Source organism: Rana temporaria, chromosome 8, assembly GCF_905171775.1.
Source record: "Rana temporaria chromosome 8, aRanTem1.1, whole genome shotgun sequence".
NCBI classification, from domain to species: Eukaryota; Metazoa; Chordata; class Amphibia; order Anura; family Ranidae; genus Rana; species Rana temporaria.
The window spans coordinates 145,012,231-145,030,271 of record NC_053496.1 but is presented as its reverse complement, the minus strand read 5'-3'; the positions used below and the strand labels follow the sequence as shown (position 1 = coordinate 145,030,271).

Here is an 18,041-nt window from a genome sequence, read left to right as displayed (position 1 = left end):
TCTGTCTAAATACCATTTTCTCACTTCAGGCAAATTATTAATTGATTGTCTTTTGATTCAATAGCTGAAAAATATCTGTAGTTTAGGTTTAATGGAAAAAGTGCAAATACTTTACGTCTACACTAAAGAAACACATTTAAGACAGAAGTGTGTGAAGTTAAAGTGGAACTATAGGCAAATTTTTTTTTTAATTTATGTTATAATCCCTGTCAGATGTTTTCTCTATCTATGTTCCATTGTGGAGATTTCCCTTTACTTCCATTCCCAAAAAGGAAGTGAGAGGAAATCCCTGCAAATTAAAGGTGTTGTAAAGGATTTTTTTCCCCCCTAAATAGCTTCCTTTACCTTAGTGCAGTCCTCCTTCACTTACCTAATCCTTCGATTTTGCTTTTAAATGTCCTTATTTCTTCTGAGAAATCCTCACTTCCTGTTCTTCTGTCTGTAACTACACACAGTAATTTGGGGCTTTCTCCCTGGTGTGGAGAAAGCCTCTTGAGGGGGGAGGGGGCGAGCAGGCAAGTCAGGACACTCTCTCTACTTTGCAGATAGAGAAAGGAGCTGTGTGTTAGTGGGCGTCCTGACACTCCTGCTCACCCCTCCCCCTCAAGAGGCTTTCTCCACACCAGGAAGAAGGCCTCGCATTACGGTGTGTAGTTACAGACAGAAGAACAGTAAGTGACGATTTCTCAGAAGAAATAAGGACATTTAAAAGCAAAATCGAAGGATGAGGTAAGTGAAGGAGGACTGCACTATGGTAAAGGAAGCTATTTAGGGGAGAAAAATAATTATTTTACAACCCCTTTAAGTGGATTCCTTGGGGGCCCCCAGGTCACCAGAACTAGTGTCCCCATTGGGAGAGGTCTCATCTATTACTTTTCTGGGGACAACCCAAAATCTGGAATTTTATTTTGTCAGTCTTTGTTCTTGTCAGTCTCCATTCCATACAAAACTAAACAAAAAATTGCCTTTAGTTATACTTTAAGCATCAAAACTTTTTCATGTGAGTAAATCAACTTTTTTAATTACTTTAAGAGTGCATTAAAGTCCTTGTTACTATCACCCGTGCATTGTGCTGGCAGAATATGGTGCAGTCAGTTTCTGAGTGATGACAGAAGCCACATTATTTATGTGAAAATAACATGCATAAACCTCTTTGTCATTGCTCCTTGTCTCCTTTTGCAATTTGCTTTTTAGGATTTGTAAATCTCAGTTTTTTTTTTTTACAGTAGTATATTTGTGAAAACCATATATATTTGAAAATTATTATAGGACATTTGTTCCTCACTTTTATTGGAACTTCAGATACTCATTAAAAATAAAGTATAACAGCAATCTTATAATTAGGCATAAATATCTATAAGCCATAACAAATAAAGAAGTGTATTTTCCATTTCCTTAAACAGGCTTTTTATTTTAGCTAGCAAAAAAAAAAATCTTTGCAGAAAACAACCCCCCTGGAGTCACCCATTTACTGTATTTAGTCATGTGATCTTGTGCCTAATTTGAGTTTGGCCAATCCATCAGGACAGCCTTGGGCTAGTTGGACCCATGAAGACTTTAGATCCACCCAGTTGTCTCTTCTTTCACACCAGTGGCAGTGATGTCTGCACAAGCTTCCATTTGAGCCCTAGACTGCTGGGAGTTATATTTTGTACCATTGGTGCTTTGTTATAAGGCGGCGATGAAGGTAGGTCAGTCTGTCCAATCCTGAAACCAGTATCATTCAAGCTTCTGACTTTAAAGGGGTGTTCCAGCCTTTTTTTAAGTTTATTAAAAGTCAGCAGCTACAAAAAGTGTAGCTGCTGGCTTTTAATAAACAGACACTTACCTGCTCCATGGCTCCAGCGACACGCCGGCCGGGGCTCCGCTCCTCGCCCCCCCTCGCCGGCCGGCGTCTTCATTCCTAGTGTGGGCACCCGGCAGTGACAGCTTTCGGCTTCACGGTCGGGCACCCACTGCGCATGAGCGAGCGGCGCGGCGCCATTCGATTGGACAGTCGCTCACCTACAGGGAGGGGCTGCAATAAGGCGATTAAGCTAATCGCCTTACCAGCCCCTCGGCGGAAGGAGGAAGTGGGACAGGAAGTCCCCTTCTCCTGAAGCCCCCACTCCCCCCCCAAAAATGTGGCATGTAAGGGGGCGAGGAGTGGGTTAAGTGGAAGTTCCATTTTTAGGTGGAACTCCGCTTTAAGAGGGCAAAGGTAAGCAGAATTTATTTTAGGTTTGCAGGTATAAGAGGTTAATATACATGGCAAAATTTAACCTAAGTGTCCATACCGTAGCTTCTCTGTAATGAAGCAAGAAAAACACCAAAAATATAGTATTCGTACGCTGTGTGTAATTCCTGCATGTGCTCTACAGTTAATGTGGAGTTAATTTTACAGTACAATTGTAGTAATGTACAATACTACTATAAATAGTAAGGGTGACCCCTGCTAATAAGAGGCAGTTGTTAAAACTAGAAGTATAAGAATGAGAAGTGTGGTTTTGAATGCTGCCTTGTTCACTAACAGCTGAGTGTGTATTTTGTACAGAAATAGCAGAAAGAGCAGGGCACAGCACTGGGTGTAATGGAATAAGTTCCCAATATCACATCAGAGTGATTGACGGGCACTGCTGTGATGTTGACCCACTGATATGGGTCTGGCTGAGTGACAGCTGGGAGCAGCTCAAGCAAAGCCTAGCAGGGAGGGGGAAGGCGAGGGGGGGGGGGGAGAGTAGGATTTATAGAGACGCCCTAATCCCTCAGAGCTCTCTGTGTGCTGGTCTGTCTCGTGAGGTCCCTCTTTACCTGCCATTCTTTCTGCGAGGACATTTAGAGGTGAGATCTGATCTTTCTAGACATAATGCACACTTAACCCTCATTGTACAATGAAAAGGGCCATCACAGGAGCTTTTTAAATCTAATATGCCTACATTGCTTATTTTACCCTCTGCTTCTTTTTATAGAATAAAATATATAGGCAGATCTTGTACCAATAACAAGTGGTTAGAGCTTTCTCTATGTTCTTTCAGATGAAGAAATGATGAGGGTCTGTTGCAACATTTCTTCCCAACTTCGTTGAAGTTTGTCTGTGATGCATGTGTGGTTCTATGTGGACTTTTATTCAGTTATGAGTAATTCTGCTGGTACTTGTTACCACTCGACAATTAACTCCTGTGTAGCCTATTGCAAGTGGTGCTTGGACTAGTTGCATCGCTAGAAAACATACCTTGGTGGCCCTTGGGTTTGCAATAGTTGGGCAAGTTTTTCATTAAATTTGAAAAGAGAGCTGTACGTGTGTGCTACAGTCACAACATATTAGAACATGACTAAATGTTTCTATTTTATGCATATACAGTGAATTTTTTTTTTTCTGTTATAAAAAAAAAAAAATTCAAACATGTTGATAACCGATGCTGATAAATTGCATCACTTATAAATGCTTATTGTTGCTGCTTGTTATATCACAACATCTATAAATCTATAGCGATATTTAAATAGCTTGAATTTGTAAACAACATTTACATTACCCTAGATTAGATTGAAGCATGGGAAAAGTAAGATTTTTTTCTTTTTATATGCAGAATATTTAGTAATGTCTTAAACTGGTTGTACCACTAGCATTACTCACAATTGTGAGTAATTTGTACCACAATTGTACCACAATTGTCTATAGCTGGCTCTAGATTGTTTTTGTGATCTTTAGTAAGTGATGTTGTTACATCCCCTCTAAACTTCAAATTTATGAGCCCAGTGCCATTTTATCACGGTTTTGTGTGGTAGAGTTGGAGCTAGTAAAATGGAGGGACAACTATGGCATAGTAGAAGTTCATGTAAAGAAGGGATGGGTTCAAATAGGGCCACAATTATAACATGAAATCAACATACATAATTTGTTTTTTATTAAGTATCCTTGCAGTGGTCATTTGCGCTGCTTTTTACAATCATTTTTATTGTTTTGGTTTTAAATTATAATAACATTGCGTACCTCCAAAGCATCTTGGTGTTGATTTGAGTAATTATTATTGTATTATTATTCTAGGGTTGTCCCGATACCACTTTTTTAGGACCGAGTACAAGTACCGATACTTTTTTTCATGTAGTCGCCGATACCGAATACCGATACTTTTTTTAAATGTCATGTGACAGTTTTCAAACCACAATACAGACTAAGGATATTTTCTTTAGAATTATGAAGAACTCTAACTCAAGACATTATAAAAGAATAAAAATGAGTAAAAATGAATAAAAAATTTGTATTTGCTTGTCACGCAGTAGTAAAAAACTCAAAGAATTTTCATAGAACATGTTGATAAATACAAAAAAAGTATTCTATTTAGGTATCGGGAGCATTTGCGCGAGTACGAGTACTCCCGCAAATACTCGGTATCGGTCCCGATACCGATACTAGTATCGGTATCTGGACAACCCTAATTATTACAATAATAATTATACATTTATTAACTAGCTTAAAAGCAACGGTAGTCATCAAAGTGCTGTAATTCTTAAGAACCATTTAGCTTTTAATATACTGTCTATAGTCTGATCTGGTAAGAAATGATTTGAGATTGCTGTGAATTTCTCAGTACTGTATTGCTTTGCCACTTAGGGTCTCAGATTGTGCTATATTCCATACATCCATAGTTTCAATATTGCTGTGGTATTAGCATCTGCTGAGTTGCATTTACATGTTTGCATAATAGTAAAGAACTACTATAATAGTTCAGTTTATGAGATGCATTTACTGCACCGTCTATTGTCTTGAAGGATAAAGCAGGTTTTATATATTTTGGAAACTAGTGAAATCAAACATAAGTCTTGAGTTCACCCAATGTCTGATCTTGGGGTCACAGACAAATATTTAACAACTTTAAAACTGCAAAAAATTGATTTAAGGATCTCAAACCTAGAGGTAAAGGGCTGGATTCAGGTAGCTGTGCCTTATCTTACGGCGGCGCAGCGTATCGTATTTACGCTACGCCGCCGCAACTTACAGGAGCAAGTGCAGTATTCACAAAGCACTTGCTCCGTAAGTTGCGGCAGCGTAAATGGGGCCGGCGTAAGCACACGTAATTCAAATGTGTAAGGGGGGGCGTGTTTTATGTTAATGTGTGTTGACCTGACGTGATTGACGTTTTGTAAGAACGGCGCATGCGCCGTCCGTGTACATATCCCAGTGTGCATTTCTCCAAATGATGTCGCAAGGACGTCATTGGTTTCGACTTGAACATAAATTACGTCCAGCCCTATTCGCGAACGACTTACGCAAACGACGTAAAAAATTCAAAAATCTAAGCGGGAACGACGTCCATACTTAACATTGAGTGCGCCTCATAGAAGCAGGCACAACGTTACGCCGAAAAAGCCTTAGGCCCCGTACACACCATAGAATCCATCCGCAGATAAATCCCAGCAAATGGGTTTCAGCGGATAGATCCTATGGTGTGTACACGCCAGCGGATCTGTTTCCGCGGATATATCTCCCCTGGGATGGATTCCAGCAGATCGAATATTCGCTGACATGCAGAACATATCCATCTGCTGGAGTCCATCACAACGCATGGATCCGCTGGTCTGTATAGACTCACCGGATCCATCCGTCCGAAGGGATCCCCCGCATGCGTCGCAATGATTAGACGCATGCGTGGAATTCCTTATATGACAGCGTCGCGCACGTCATAATCGCGGCGACGGCGCGACACGTCATCGCCAGAGGATTTCGGCGCGGATTTCAATGCGATGGTGTGTACACTCCGTCGAAATGAAAATCCGCCGAAATCCTCGAGAGGATTTATCCGCGGAAACGGTCCGCTGGACCGTATTCGCGGATAAATTCTATCGTGTGTATGGGGCCTTACGCAAACGACGTAAAGAACGAACGCCGGGCGCACGTACATTTCTGAATCAACGTAACTAGGTAATTCTACGCCAAAACAACGGAAGCGTCACCTAGCGGCCAGCGTGAGAATGCACCCTAAGATACGACGGCGTAATAGAATTACGCCAGTTGAATCCTAGGCTAATGTCGGCGTATCTAGCTTTCTGAATACAGAAAGTAGATACGCCGGCGCAGCTTTGAATTTACGCGGCGTATCTATGGATACGCCGGCGTAATTCTTTGCTGAATCTAGCCCAAAATATTTTAAGCATGACCAAACCTACTTTGAAACATAGGCTGCTGTCCTTAGGCCTCGTACACACGATAGGATCGCCAGAGGAGAACGGTCTGAAGGACCGTTTTCATCAGTCCAAACCGATCGTGTGTAGGCCCCATAGGTTATTTAACCTTCAGTCAAAAAAATGAGAACTTGCTTTAAAATTGAACCGATGGACGCCTAACCGATAGGTCAAAACCAATCGTTAGTATGCAAAAGCATCGGTTAAAAACCCACGCATGCTCAGAATCAAGTCGCCGAATGCTTGGAAGCATTGAACTTCGTTTTTTTTCAGCACGTCGTTGTGTTTTACGTCACCGCGTTCTGACACGATCGGTTAATTAACCGATGGTGTGTAGGCGCGACGGACCATCAGTCAGCTTCATCGGTTAGTATAACAACAGAGAGTGTTGGGTCTGGGATTTGAGGATAATTGAAGCTTGAGTACAGTTTACATTATGGATGTCTTTATAAAAATATCTGTATAAAGTGCCTGTATATTCATTTTGTGCAAAATAATTTATTAGGTTATTTCCTGTCCTGTTAAATGTTTTTCATTTATTTGAAATAGAAAATACTGCAATCGGCCACTAGATGGCACTAGATATCATATGAAAACAGTACCCTCTAGTGGCCTTATATGATATTTTTCTTTTTATTCCATCGTTCACACCGATGCGATTTGACAGTTCCAAATCGCATGTCAAGTCGCAGCCCATTGCCGGCAATGGAACTATTCAAATCACTGCGACTCATGTCGCAGCAACCTTGTGCACTACTTTTTTTCAATTTCATTGCGACTTGCATAGACTTCTGTTAACCCCTCCGGAAGATTTACCCATCTTCATGACCAGGCCATTTTTTGCGATACGGCAGTGCATTATTTTTAACTGACAATTGCGCAGTCGTGCAACGCTGTACCCATATAAAATGTATGTAATTTTTTCCCACAAATACAGCTTTCTTTTGGTGGTATTTGATCACCTCTGTGGTTTTTATTTTTGTACTATAAATAAAAAATGACTGAAAATTTTGAAAAACAAACAATATTTTTTACTTTCTGCTCTAAAACATATCCAATAAAAAAAAAAAGTAAAAATATTGGGGCAGATCCACAAAAGAATTACACCGGCGTATCTATTGATACGCCACGTCATTTTCAACTTCCCGCGTCGTATCTTTGTTTTGTATCTACAAAACAAGATACGACGGCATCTGGGATCGATCTGACAGGCGTACGTCTTAGTACGCCGTCGGATCTTAGGTGCATTTTTTCCGCCGGCCGCTAGGTGGCGTTTCCGTCGAATTCCGCTTCGAGTATGCAAATTAGCTAGTTACGGCGATCCACGAATGTACGTCTGGCCGGCGCATTTTTTTACGTCGTTTGCGTTCGGCTTTTTCCGGCGTATAGTTAAAGCTGCTATTATGATGCGTACTCAATGTTAAGTATGGCCGTCGTTCCCGCGTCGAATTTTGAATTTTTAACGTTGTTTGCGTAAGTCGTTCGCGAATAGGGATTTGCGTAAAATGAAGTCACCGTCGTAAGCATTGGCTTGTTCCGGTTTAATTTTCAAGCATGCGCACTGGGATACCCCACGGACGGCGCATGCGCCGTTAAAAAAAAACTTTGTTTACGTCGGGTCACGACATATTTACATAAAACACGCCCCCATCACATCCATTTGAATTCCGCGCCCTTACGCCGCCAAAGATACACTATGCTGCCGTAACTTACGGCGCGAATTCTTTGAGGATTCGAAAAAAAATTTTTTAAGTTACCACGACATAGTGTATCTTAGATACGCTACACCCGGCGGAGAGGAGCGCCGATCTACGTGGATCTGCCCCATAATTTCTTCATCAGTTTAGGCCAGAATGTATTCTGCTACATATTTTTGATAAACAAAATTAAATCACAATAAGCGTATATTAATTGGTTTGCGCATAAATTTTAACGTCTAAAAACTATGGAATATATATATATATATATATATATATATATATATATATATATATATATATATATATATTTACTAGTGATGGCGGCAATCAGGGACTTATAGTGGGACTGCGATATTGCAGTGGACAAATCGGACACTTAGACCCCTTTCACACTAAATATAGCGCTGCTATACCACCTGAAAAACTCCTGCACTGCATACTCAATGTGAAAGCCCGAGGGCTTTCACACTGAGGCGATGTGCTGGCGGGAGAGAAAAAAATCTCCTGCCGGCAGCCTCTTTGGAGCGGTGAGAGGAGCGGCGTGTATACGCTCCTTCACCGCTCCTTCCCATTTAAAACAATGGGAAACCGCGGCAATACCGCCCGCAATGCGGATGGTATTAACCCTTTATCGGCCACTAGCGGGGGTTAATACCGCACCGCTAGTGGCCGAATCCCGCCCCAGTGTGAAAGGGGCCTAACTGATCCTTTTTTGGGAACCAGTGACACTAATACAGTGATCAGTGCTAAAAATATGCACTGTCACTGTACTAATGACACTGGCTGGGAATGGGTTAACATCAGGGGCGATCAGAGGTTTAACTGTGTGCCTAGCTGGTGTTTCAGTGTATTGGGGGGGGGGGGGGGGTTTACTAGTGGAAAGTATGTATTGGTGTTCCTGCTTTACAGGAACACAGGATCCATGCCTTTTGTACTGACAGAACGGCAATCTGTCTTGTTTACATAGGCAGATCGCCATTCTACCTGTGTACAGAACAATCAGCGGTTGTCGGAAGGCATCAGGTCCACGGGACCCGCTGATCAGCTCCTGCTGTGTAGATTTACAGCGGGAGCAAGCCCCCACCAGCGCACACTCACGCCCCATACCCAGATGTGAGGAAATTATATATATATATATATATACACACGTGATCCTGAGCAGCGCGGTCGCCCTGTAGCAGTAAATGTGCTATAGGACGGTCGGCAAGTGGTTAAATGAAGTCGCAAGCTGCAATGAAATCCGAGGTGCAAATCCCACTGATCTGTGGCTTTAAAATCGCACTGAAGTAGTGCGATTGCAAAGCTTCACTGGTGTGAACCGGGGCTTAGTCCAATATAAACATTCGAGCAACATTGAATTAAAATGCCCTTACACAATAACATTTTGTAAGTGTGGAGGAAATAGGATTGTGCAGAAACCAGGAATAGACCAGCAAGCTATAAAGGAGTGTCAATGATTTACCTGTTGGAAATAATTGCAGGTTTTTATAGGATGCTGCAGGTAAATGCAGGCACCTATAGGTTTATATCTGCAGCCATTTTCGATTCGATTTAAAATGGTTTTAAACCCTTACATATACCCAATGTGACTGGCATCAGGTGATACACAGAGCTGAAACAAATCATCCTGCATAATAAGTTGTACCTGTTTTTTCTGCAGCCCTCTCTCCTCTACAGCCTCCTAAAGCACACACTTTACACAGTATTTTTGAGCTTCAAGGAGTTGTAAAAGCAGAAGGTTTTTTATCTTACTGCTTTCTTTGCAGTAAGATAAAAAGCCTTATATGTGCAGCAGCACCTCCTAATACTTACCAGAGCCCCGTCTCTGTCCAGTGATGTCTACGAGTCCCTCGGCTGTCTGAAACACAGCAGCGGCAACATTGGTTCCCACAGATGTCAATCAAATTCAGTTTGCTAATCAGGAGAGAGGGGACAGTGTCTAAAAGGAGAAAGGAAGCTGTGACTCGGCTCAGGTGCCCCCATCGCAAGCTGCTTGCTGTGGAGGCACTCTACAGGAGAGAAGGGCCAGGAGAAGCGAAGAGGGACCCGAGAAAAGGAGGATCCAGTCTGCGCTGTGCAATTCCACTACAACAGAGCAGGTAAAGCCTCACACACAATCTGATTTTCCGACGGGAATTGTGTGATGGCAGGATGTTGTCGGATAATCCGACCGTTTGTATGCTCCATCGGAACAATTGTCAGAATTTCCGAAACAAATGTGGGATGGCATGCTTTAAAATTTTCCGACAACAAATGTGTGATATCAGATTATCCGATCGTGTGTTTCCGTCGAAATAAAATCCAAAGTACAAACACGCATGCTCAGAAGCAATGCTCACATAACACAACAATAGCAGACGTTGCCCAAAGGGTGGCGCTAAAGAGCTGAAAACCACATAGTTTCGTATTTGTTAGCCAACAATTCTTTGCTTTTTGTATGCAATACAAGTTTACAGCCAACGCCCTTTGGACAAAATTCAGAGGCTTGGTCCGCAGAAAATCCAATCGTGTGTACGAGGCTTAAGTATAACATGTTTGTTAATTAAAAACAAAACAAAAGAAACAAGACTTTACAATCACTTTAAAGAGGGTTGGGATTTGATGTCACAAACTGCAGGCAACACAGAGGAGAGCTGAGTGTAATCTGAGGCTTGAGTGGAGGAAATGGACATACACCCCCTCAACACAGTCTCATAGATAAACATGCACAGCTGAGGCTGTCAATCACCCGCCGTGTGCTGGAGGGGGGCGTCTCCTGGGATTAAAGGCTAACTTTTTGAAGCATGTTACATGTTACACCCATATTTAAGGTGTAACATATAACATGCTCCAGCTTCTGCCTCCGCACCCCCCCTACACTCTCCATGACAGAGCACCCACTGTCACATTTAAAAATTTGTGTGACTGTGAATGAAGGAACTACAATCCCTGTCTTTCACCGTGGCAGTTCATAGTTCTTAGTGAAATGTGAGGACACTGATAAACACCCTGATAGTCCATTGACAATTCCCCCAACTCTCAAACTGTCAACCAAGCTGGAGGCAGTGTCTGCAGGAGCCTGACATTACACCCCTGATTTACTGATCACAGGTGCATTGCTCTGCAGACTAAAAAAAATAATAGATGGTTTCAAGAAACTATTAGATAAGCACCTGAATGACCACAACATACAGGGATATACAAGATACTACTGACATATAATCACACACATAGGTTGGACTTGATGGACTTGTGTATTTTTTCAACCTCACATACTATGTAACTATGCAATATTTTTACAAATACATATGTGAAAAGAGAGGCGTGCATTTGTATTCAGCCCCCTTTACTCTGATACTACTAACTAAAATCGAGTGGAACCAATTGCCTTCAGAAGTCACCTAATTACCTAATTAGTAAACAGAGTCCCCCTGTGTGTAATTTATTCTCAGTATAAATACAGCTATTCTGTGAAGCCCTCAAAGGTTTGTTAGAGAACCTTAGTAAACAACTGGCATCATGAAGGCCAAGGAACACACCAGACAGGACAGGGATAAAGTTATGAAGAAGTTTAAAGCAGAATTATGTTATAAAATAAATTATGCCAAGCTTTGAACACCTCACGAAGCACTGTTCAATCCATCATCCAAAAATAGAAATCGTATAGCACAACTGCAAACCTACCAAAACATGGCCATCCACCAAAACTGACAGGCCGGGCAAGGAGAGCAGCCAAGAGGTTCATGGTAACTCTGGAGGAGCTGCAGAGATCCACAGCTCAGGTGGGAGAATTTGTCCACAGGACAACTATTAGTTGTGCACTCCACAAATCTGGCCTTTAAGGAAGAGTGGCAAGAAGAAAGCCATTGTTGAAAGAAGGCCATAAGAAGTCCCATTTGCAGTTAGCGAGGAGCCATGTGGGGGACACAGCAAACATATGGAAGAAGGTGCTCTGGTCATATGAGATCAAAATTTTACTTTTTAGCCTAAAAGAAAAACGCTATGTGTGGTGGAAAACTAACACTGCACATCACCCTGAACACATCATCCCTACCGGGAAACATGATGGTGGCAGCATCATGTTGTGGGGATGCTTTTATTTACCAGGGACAGGGAAGCTGGTCAGCATTGATGGAAAGATGGAATGAGACAAATGCAGAGCAATCTTAAGCCTCATACACACGACCGAGAAACTCGACAGAATCCATCAAGAAACTTGGTGGGAGAGCTTTTTTGCCGAGGAAAACGATCGTGTGTACGTTTTTCATCGAGGAAACCGTCGAGGAACTTGACGAGGAAAAAAGAGAACTGGTTTTCGACGAGGAACGCGAGCGTGTGTATGCTAAGAAACCCTCGCATGCTCAGAATAAAGTATGAGACGGGAGTAGCATTTGTAATGGAGATAACACATTTTTCACGCTGTAACAGACTGAAAAGTGCAAATCGTCTCCGACCATTGTATGTGTTGTACGTCACCGCGTTTGAGAACAAGGAGATTTTGTCTTGACAGTGTGTACGCAAAACAAGCTTGTCGAGTTTCTCGTCAAGCCTAACAAGGAACTCGTGGAGGAAAACGATGTGTCTCGCCCGACGAGTTACTCGGTCGTGTGTACAAGGCCTAAGAAGAAAACCTGTTTGAGATTGAGTCTGCAAAAGGCATACAGCCAGGGCTACAATGGAATGGTTTAGATCAAAGCATATGTGTGTGTTAGAATGGCCCAGTCAAAGTCCAGACTTAAATCCAATTGAGAATCTGTGGCAAGACTTGAAAAATGCTGTTCACAGACGCTCTCCATCCGACAGAGCTTAAGCTATTTTGCAAAGAACAATGGGCAAAAATGTCACTCTCTAGATGTGAAAAGCTGGTAGAGACATCCCCAAAAAGACTTACAGCTGTAATTGCAGTGAAAGGTGGTTCTACAAAGTATTGACTCAGGGAAGCGGAATCTAAATGCACGCCACACTTTTCACATATTTATATGTAAAACAAATTGAAAAACATTTATCATTTTTTTTCCACTTCACAATTATGTACCACTTTGTGTTGGTCCATCACATAAAATCTCAATAGATCACACTTTACATTTTTGGTTGTAGTATGACAAAATGTGTAAAATTTCAAGGGGTGTGAATACTTTATCAAGGCATTGTAAGTTGATTTCTAAAGCATGCACAAGGGTGCAAGTAGCTATGAAAGGCAATATGGCCACAAATTATAAAAGAAGTGCAAATTAATATTATGTTGGGAACAATTACAAACAAACCCAATTTTCAGGATTTATGGTATTGCACGTGTCACAATCTATTGCTGAATACCTACTAATTTCAGGTCACAGAATGTGCAAATCACATTCTTGGCATTTGTGAAGTTTGTTTACATTTTTAAATGATATGTAATTTTCATCCCAGCTAGCAGTTCTAAGTAGATGATTCCTCTAACCCATTGTACAGTGAGATGATGATTCAGGCAGTAGACCATTTTCAAGAAGTCACACAAGTATTTATTCACGCATAGCAGTTCCACTGCAGAACATTCCTCACATGTAAATGTAACACCCACTCAGCTACTGATGTCAACAAGAGTTGAAGTGTTCAAAAACTCACAAAACACAGTTGGGCAAAATAAAAAATAACATATGCCATGATGCAGTCTGTTGCTAGCATTGACACAGCAGCATTTATTTTCTGGAAATTAACGCTCTTATACTTTGCAGTATCTGCATTTCTACTTCAGATTCATGGTGTTGAAAGCTTAAAAATAAAATACTTTTAAACAAACTTTTTCATGCTATGGCACCCCCTAGCTGCCAAAGATGTGATCTGCTATGACATCAGATTAAAAAGACAGTTGAGAACTGACATACAGAGTGTTATCACCAGAAGCATGTCTTGAATGTAGTGTGCTCTGCTCATGCACTTTTAGGCTAAATATTACTGAATCTACAAATAATATCAGCTTGCTTTCTCCTGTGAAGAGGGCAAGCTCTAGCTGAAATATTATTTGTAGATTTATTTTATATTGGATAATTGGAAATATATCCAGTTCAGCAAGGCAGCTATTGATATAGCATATAGAGCAGCCTTTCTTAACCCCAGAGGAACCCCTAAATATTTTTTTTAAGTCTTGGAGAACCCTTACTAAAACTAATTCAAAGGGGGATCAATGGGAAAACTCCCCTTACGTTGGTGGTCAGTAGGAAGACTGCAGCCCTAACCTTGGTGGTCAGAGTGCCATCCTTACAGACAGCTAAAAAAGATCACTGAGACATGCTGCTGGCTCTGTCAAGTGGCAGTACCAGCACTACCTATAGGCAAGGTAGGCACCGGCCTAGAGCACACATCAGTCAGGGTGCCGGAGGTGCCTCCTTCTCATTGGCTGGCTGTGCGGGTTAGGAACAGCCTGAGAAGGAAAGGGGACTTCCTGTCATTCCCAACACATTGCAGTCTGAAATGGCTGCTGGAGGGAGGCTTTTGCTCCCCCCCTTTCTCCAGCTGCGGGACTGGATCTCTTCTGACTCTAGTTCTTGTTGTTTGGGCGGGATGGGGCCAGTTTTGTAGATCCCGCCGCCTGATCTGCCTGCCGCCCCGCTCGCTCACAAGTGCGAACCGGCCGCTGAACGGCCCTCCGCTGGTACTCGGAGGGAGATGTTAGCCGGCCAGGAGCAAGCGTGTGCTGAGGTAAGCTCAGCTAACTGTACCTAATTGCCAGAGCACTAGAGCAATGGGACTGCAGCAGGCTGGAAGTGAGGAAGGGGTTAACATTGCCCTGCTGGGGGTTATTAATGCATCCACTGACATCAATGCTGGGGGTTATTAATGTGTCCACTGCTACCTGTGTTGGGGGTTATTAATGCATCTTCTGACAGCAATGCTGGTGGATGTTATGGCACCCACTGATAACAGTGTTGGAGGTTAGTAATGCATCCACTGTCATGAATGCTGGGGGTTATTGATGCCTCCACTGATACATGTGCAGGTGAAAGGGGGGTGGAGTCAGGGGCGGAGTCAAAAATCCTTGCACCAGCCCTGCCAAGTGACATTGGCCCTCAAACTATACAGATACCATCAGATAGAAGGTAAATTAGGTCACTGCTAATGCTACGTTTCCACTGAGCGGATCGGTTCGGTACGGTTCGGTACGGTACGCTATTTTGGGTGTTTCCATTATGAAAGCGTGCCATAAAACCGAACCGTACCGCACCATTCAGGGTCCTGCTTCTCATGTGGGTCCATAGAAAATGGAACGGTACGGTTAGGGCGGAGCTACTGGCGTCACACAGTACTTTCCACTGATTGGTGGTCAGAAAACATCAATGCTGACGTCAAAGCAAAGCGCCAAACAATCACCACGTCGCCTTATTAGTCCATATAAAGGAGAAGGATGCCAGCAAACAACAGCAGGGTCTGGTTATCTGAGGAACTATCTACGTTCTTAGCAATCATCGGCGATGGCGTTATTCAGAGTGAGCTTGATGGATCAGTGAGAAATGAAAAGGTCTATAAAGATATTTCTCAGCGGATGGCAGCCGAGGGATTTGAACGGACGTCGGGCCAGTGTAGGGCAAAGCTTAAAAAGCTTAAAGCACAATATAAAAAAATTAAGGACGCCAACAGCCGTAGTGGAAACTGTCCAACTGCTTGGAGGTGGTACGACGCCATGGACGCCATTTACGGTCATCGGCCAGCAAACCAAGGCAGGGAGGGAGGTCTGGACTCTGCAACTGTAATTCTCGAATCTATGGTAGACCCCTTTGGTAAGTTTTTTTTTTTTTAAAACTTTGCATAGGATATCGCTCTGCTTACCATTTAAAATATAATATCTAACCATATGTTTATTTTCAGAAACAGTTGATGGACTCTCCACTGATGCATCAAACTTATCAGAAGATGGACCTTCAATGTCTTTCAGCAGCAACAGCAGCAGTATTTCCTCAAGCCAACCACAGAGTAGCCAACCACAGAGTAGCCAACCACAGAGTAGCCAACTACAGAGTACTCCCAATGCACCAAGGCACAATGGTAAGACATGATGATAATAAAGTAATTTTTAACTGCATTTTCTTAAACTAAAACAGCAGTGGGGCAGATGTGCAGGAGGTACAGTGTTGGAATAGATAAGAAGGGGGAGATCAGCTGTGGGGGAGATGTGCAGGAGGTACAGTGTTGGAATAGATAAGGGGGAGATCAGCTGTGGGGGAGATGTGCATGAGGTACAGTGGTGGAAGAGATGAGAAGGGGGGGACCAGCTGTGGGGGAGATGTGCAGGAGGTACAGTGGTTGAATAGATGAGGAGGGGGAGATCAGCTGTGGGGGAGATGTGCATGAGGTACAGTGGTGGAAGAGATGAGAAGGGGGGGACCAGCTGTGGGGGAGATGTGCAGGAGGTACAGTGGTTGAATAGATGAGGAGGGGGAGATCAGCTGTGGGGGAGATGTGCATGAGGTACAGTGGTGGAAGAGATGAGAAGGGGGGGACCAGCTGTGGGGGAGATGTGCAGGAGGTACAGTGGTTGAATAGATGAGGAGGGGGAGATCAGCTGTGGGGGAGATGTGCATGAGGTACAGTGGTGGAAGAGATGAGAAGGGGGGGACCAGCTGTGGGGGAGATGTGCAGGAGGTACAGTGGTTGAATAGATGAGGAGGGGGAGATCAGCTGTGGGGGAGATGTGTATGAGGTACAGTGGTGGAAGAGATGAGAAGGGGGGGATTAGCAGGAGGTACAGTGGTAGAAGAGATGAGAAGGGGGTTCAGCAGTGGGCAGATGAGCAGTGCTGTGTATTGGTGTAGCAGATGAGCGGGGGGAACAGAGGTGTGGCAGTGAATCAGTGTGGTACAGTCTAGTGGGGCAGATGAGAAAGGAGCTTACAGTATTGGTTTGGCAGATGTTACCAAAAGCAATATTTAGGTCTTTTGTATATTACAGGTGAAAGGAGAAGGTTCCAGTTGGATCTGCGCACAGTTATGGAGGATATGCGGGCAGCAGAAGAAAGGCAGCTGGAAAGAATGGATAACCTTTCTGAGAGGCGGTTTCAAGCACTACGTCAGGATGCACAGGAAGCTATGCGCCAGGAGGCAGAAATTGCCCGGCAGCAGATGGAGCAGTTGGCTACCTTCAACCAGGCCTTCCTCGGTGTCCTTGGTCAGCTTGTTCAAGTGATTGGAGCCAATCGTCAACCCAGGTCACCACCCAGACATTAGTGCCTTTCATGCAGCACAGGACCTGTACCCATGTTTACGTTTAAAAATAAAGTGGGTTTTAAAGGTTAGATTTTTTTTTTAATAGGCTCCTTTGAGCCATCAGCGATCACACAAGATTGGACACATTTGCTCCTTGCTGCACATGGCTTTCTTTGTGCTGCTGCTCTGATTCCCTTCTGCCTCCTTTGCGTTATCACCCCCCCTTGGACGGTGGAGCCTGGATTTCAACAAAGGGCACCCCCGATCGCTTAATTTCTTCTCATTTTTGCATTGTAGATGTAATTGCGAATATACTTGGCATTTTTGGTTTACCTTTTCCTTTAATTTCCTTTTTAGATGTTTTTTTTCTTGGTCTGAATTTCTCACTTCCTGTTCCTTCTCAGTAAACCTGACAACATCATCTGAGCTGTGTTTAGTCAGTCAGCACAGCTTATTGAACAGCTTACTAAGGAGGAACAGGAAGTGAGAAATTCAGACCAAGAAAAAAAAAAAAAAACATTTATTGGTAGTGAAATTGAAGAAAAAAACTACAATGCAATAGCTTAGGGATATGCAATTAGTGGATATCCAACTGTTTCAGAACTACGATTCCCATGTGGCATAGCAAGACTCTGACAGTCACAAGCATGACACCCAGAGGCAAAAGCATGATGGGACTTGTAGTTCTGCAAAACAGCTGGATTTCCGCTAATTGCGTATCCCTGCACTAGCTTAATAAAAAAACAAACCTTTACAAGCTCTTTATTGTAAACAATGTTTCTACATTTTTTTTTCTTGGTCTGAATTTCTCACTTCCTGTTCCTTCTCAGTAAACCTGACAACATCATCTGAGCTGTGTTTAGTCAGTCAGCACAGCTTATTGAACAGCTTACTAAGGAGGAACAGGAAGTGAGAAATTCAGACCAAGAAAAAAAAAAAAAAACATTTATTGGTAGTGAAATTGAAGAAAAAAACTACAATGCAATAGCTTAGGGATATGCAATTAGTGGATATCCAACTGTTTCAG

The 18,041-nt window shown here is 42.8% G+C and overlaps 1 protein-coding gene across 1 annotated transcript in view; it reads left to right on the top strand.

Moving 5' to 3' along the window:
* Positions 1-2,735: 2,735 nt before the first annotated feature.
* CARNS1 (carnosine synthase 1) overlaps positions 2,736-18,041 on the top strand; it is a 48,368-nt gene continuing 33,062 nt past the window's right edge. Inside the window, exon 1 of the mRNA XM_040320830.1 lies at positions 2,736-2,820. The gene's annotated coding sequence lies outside the window, so the exon portion shown is untranslated. The remainder of the gene's footprint in view (positions 2,821-18,041) is intronic.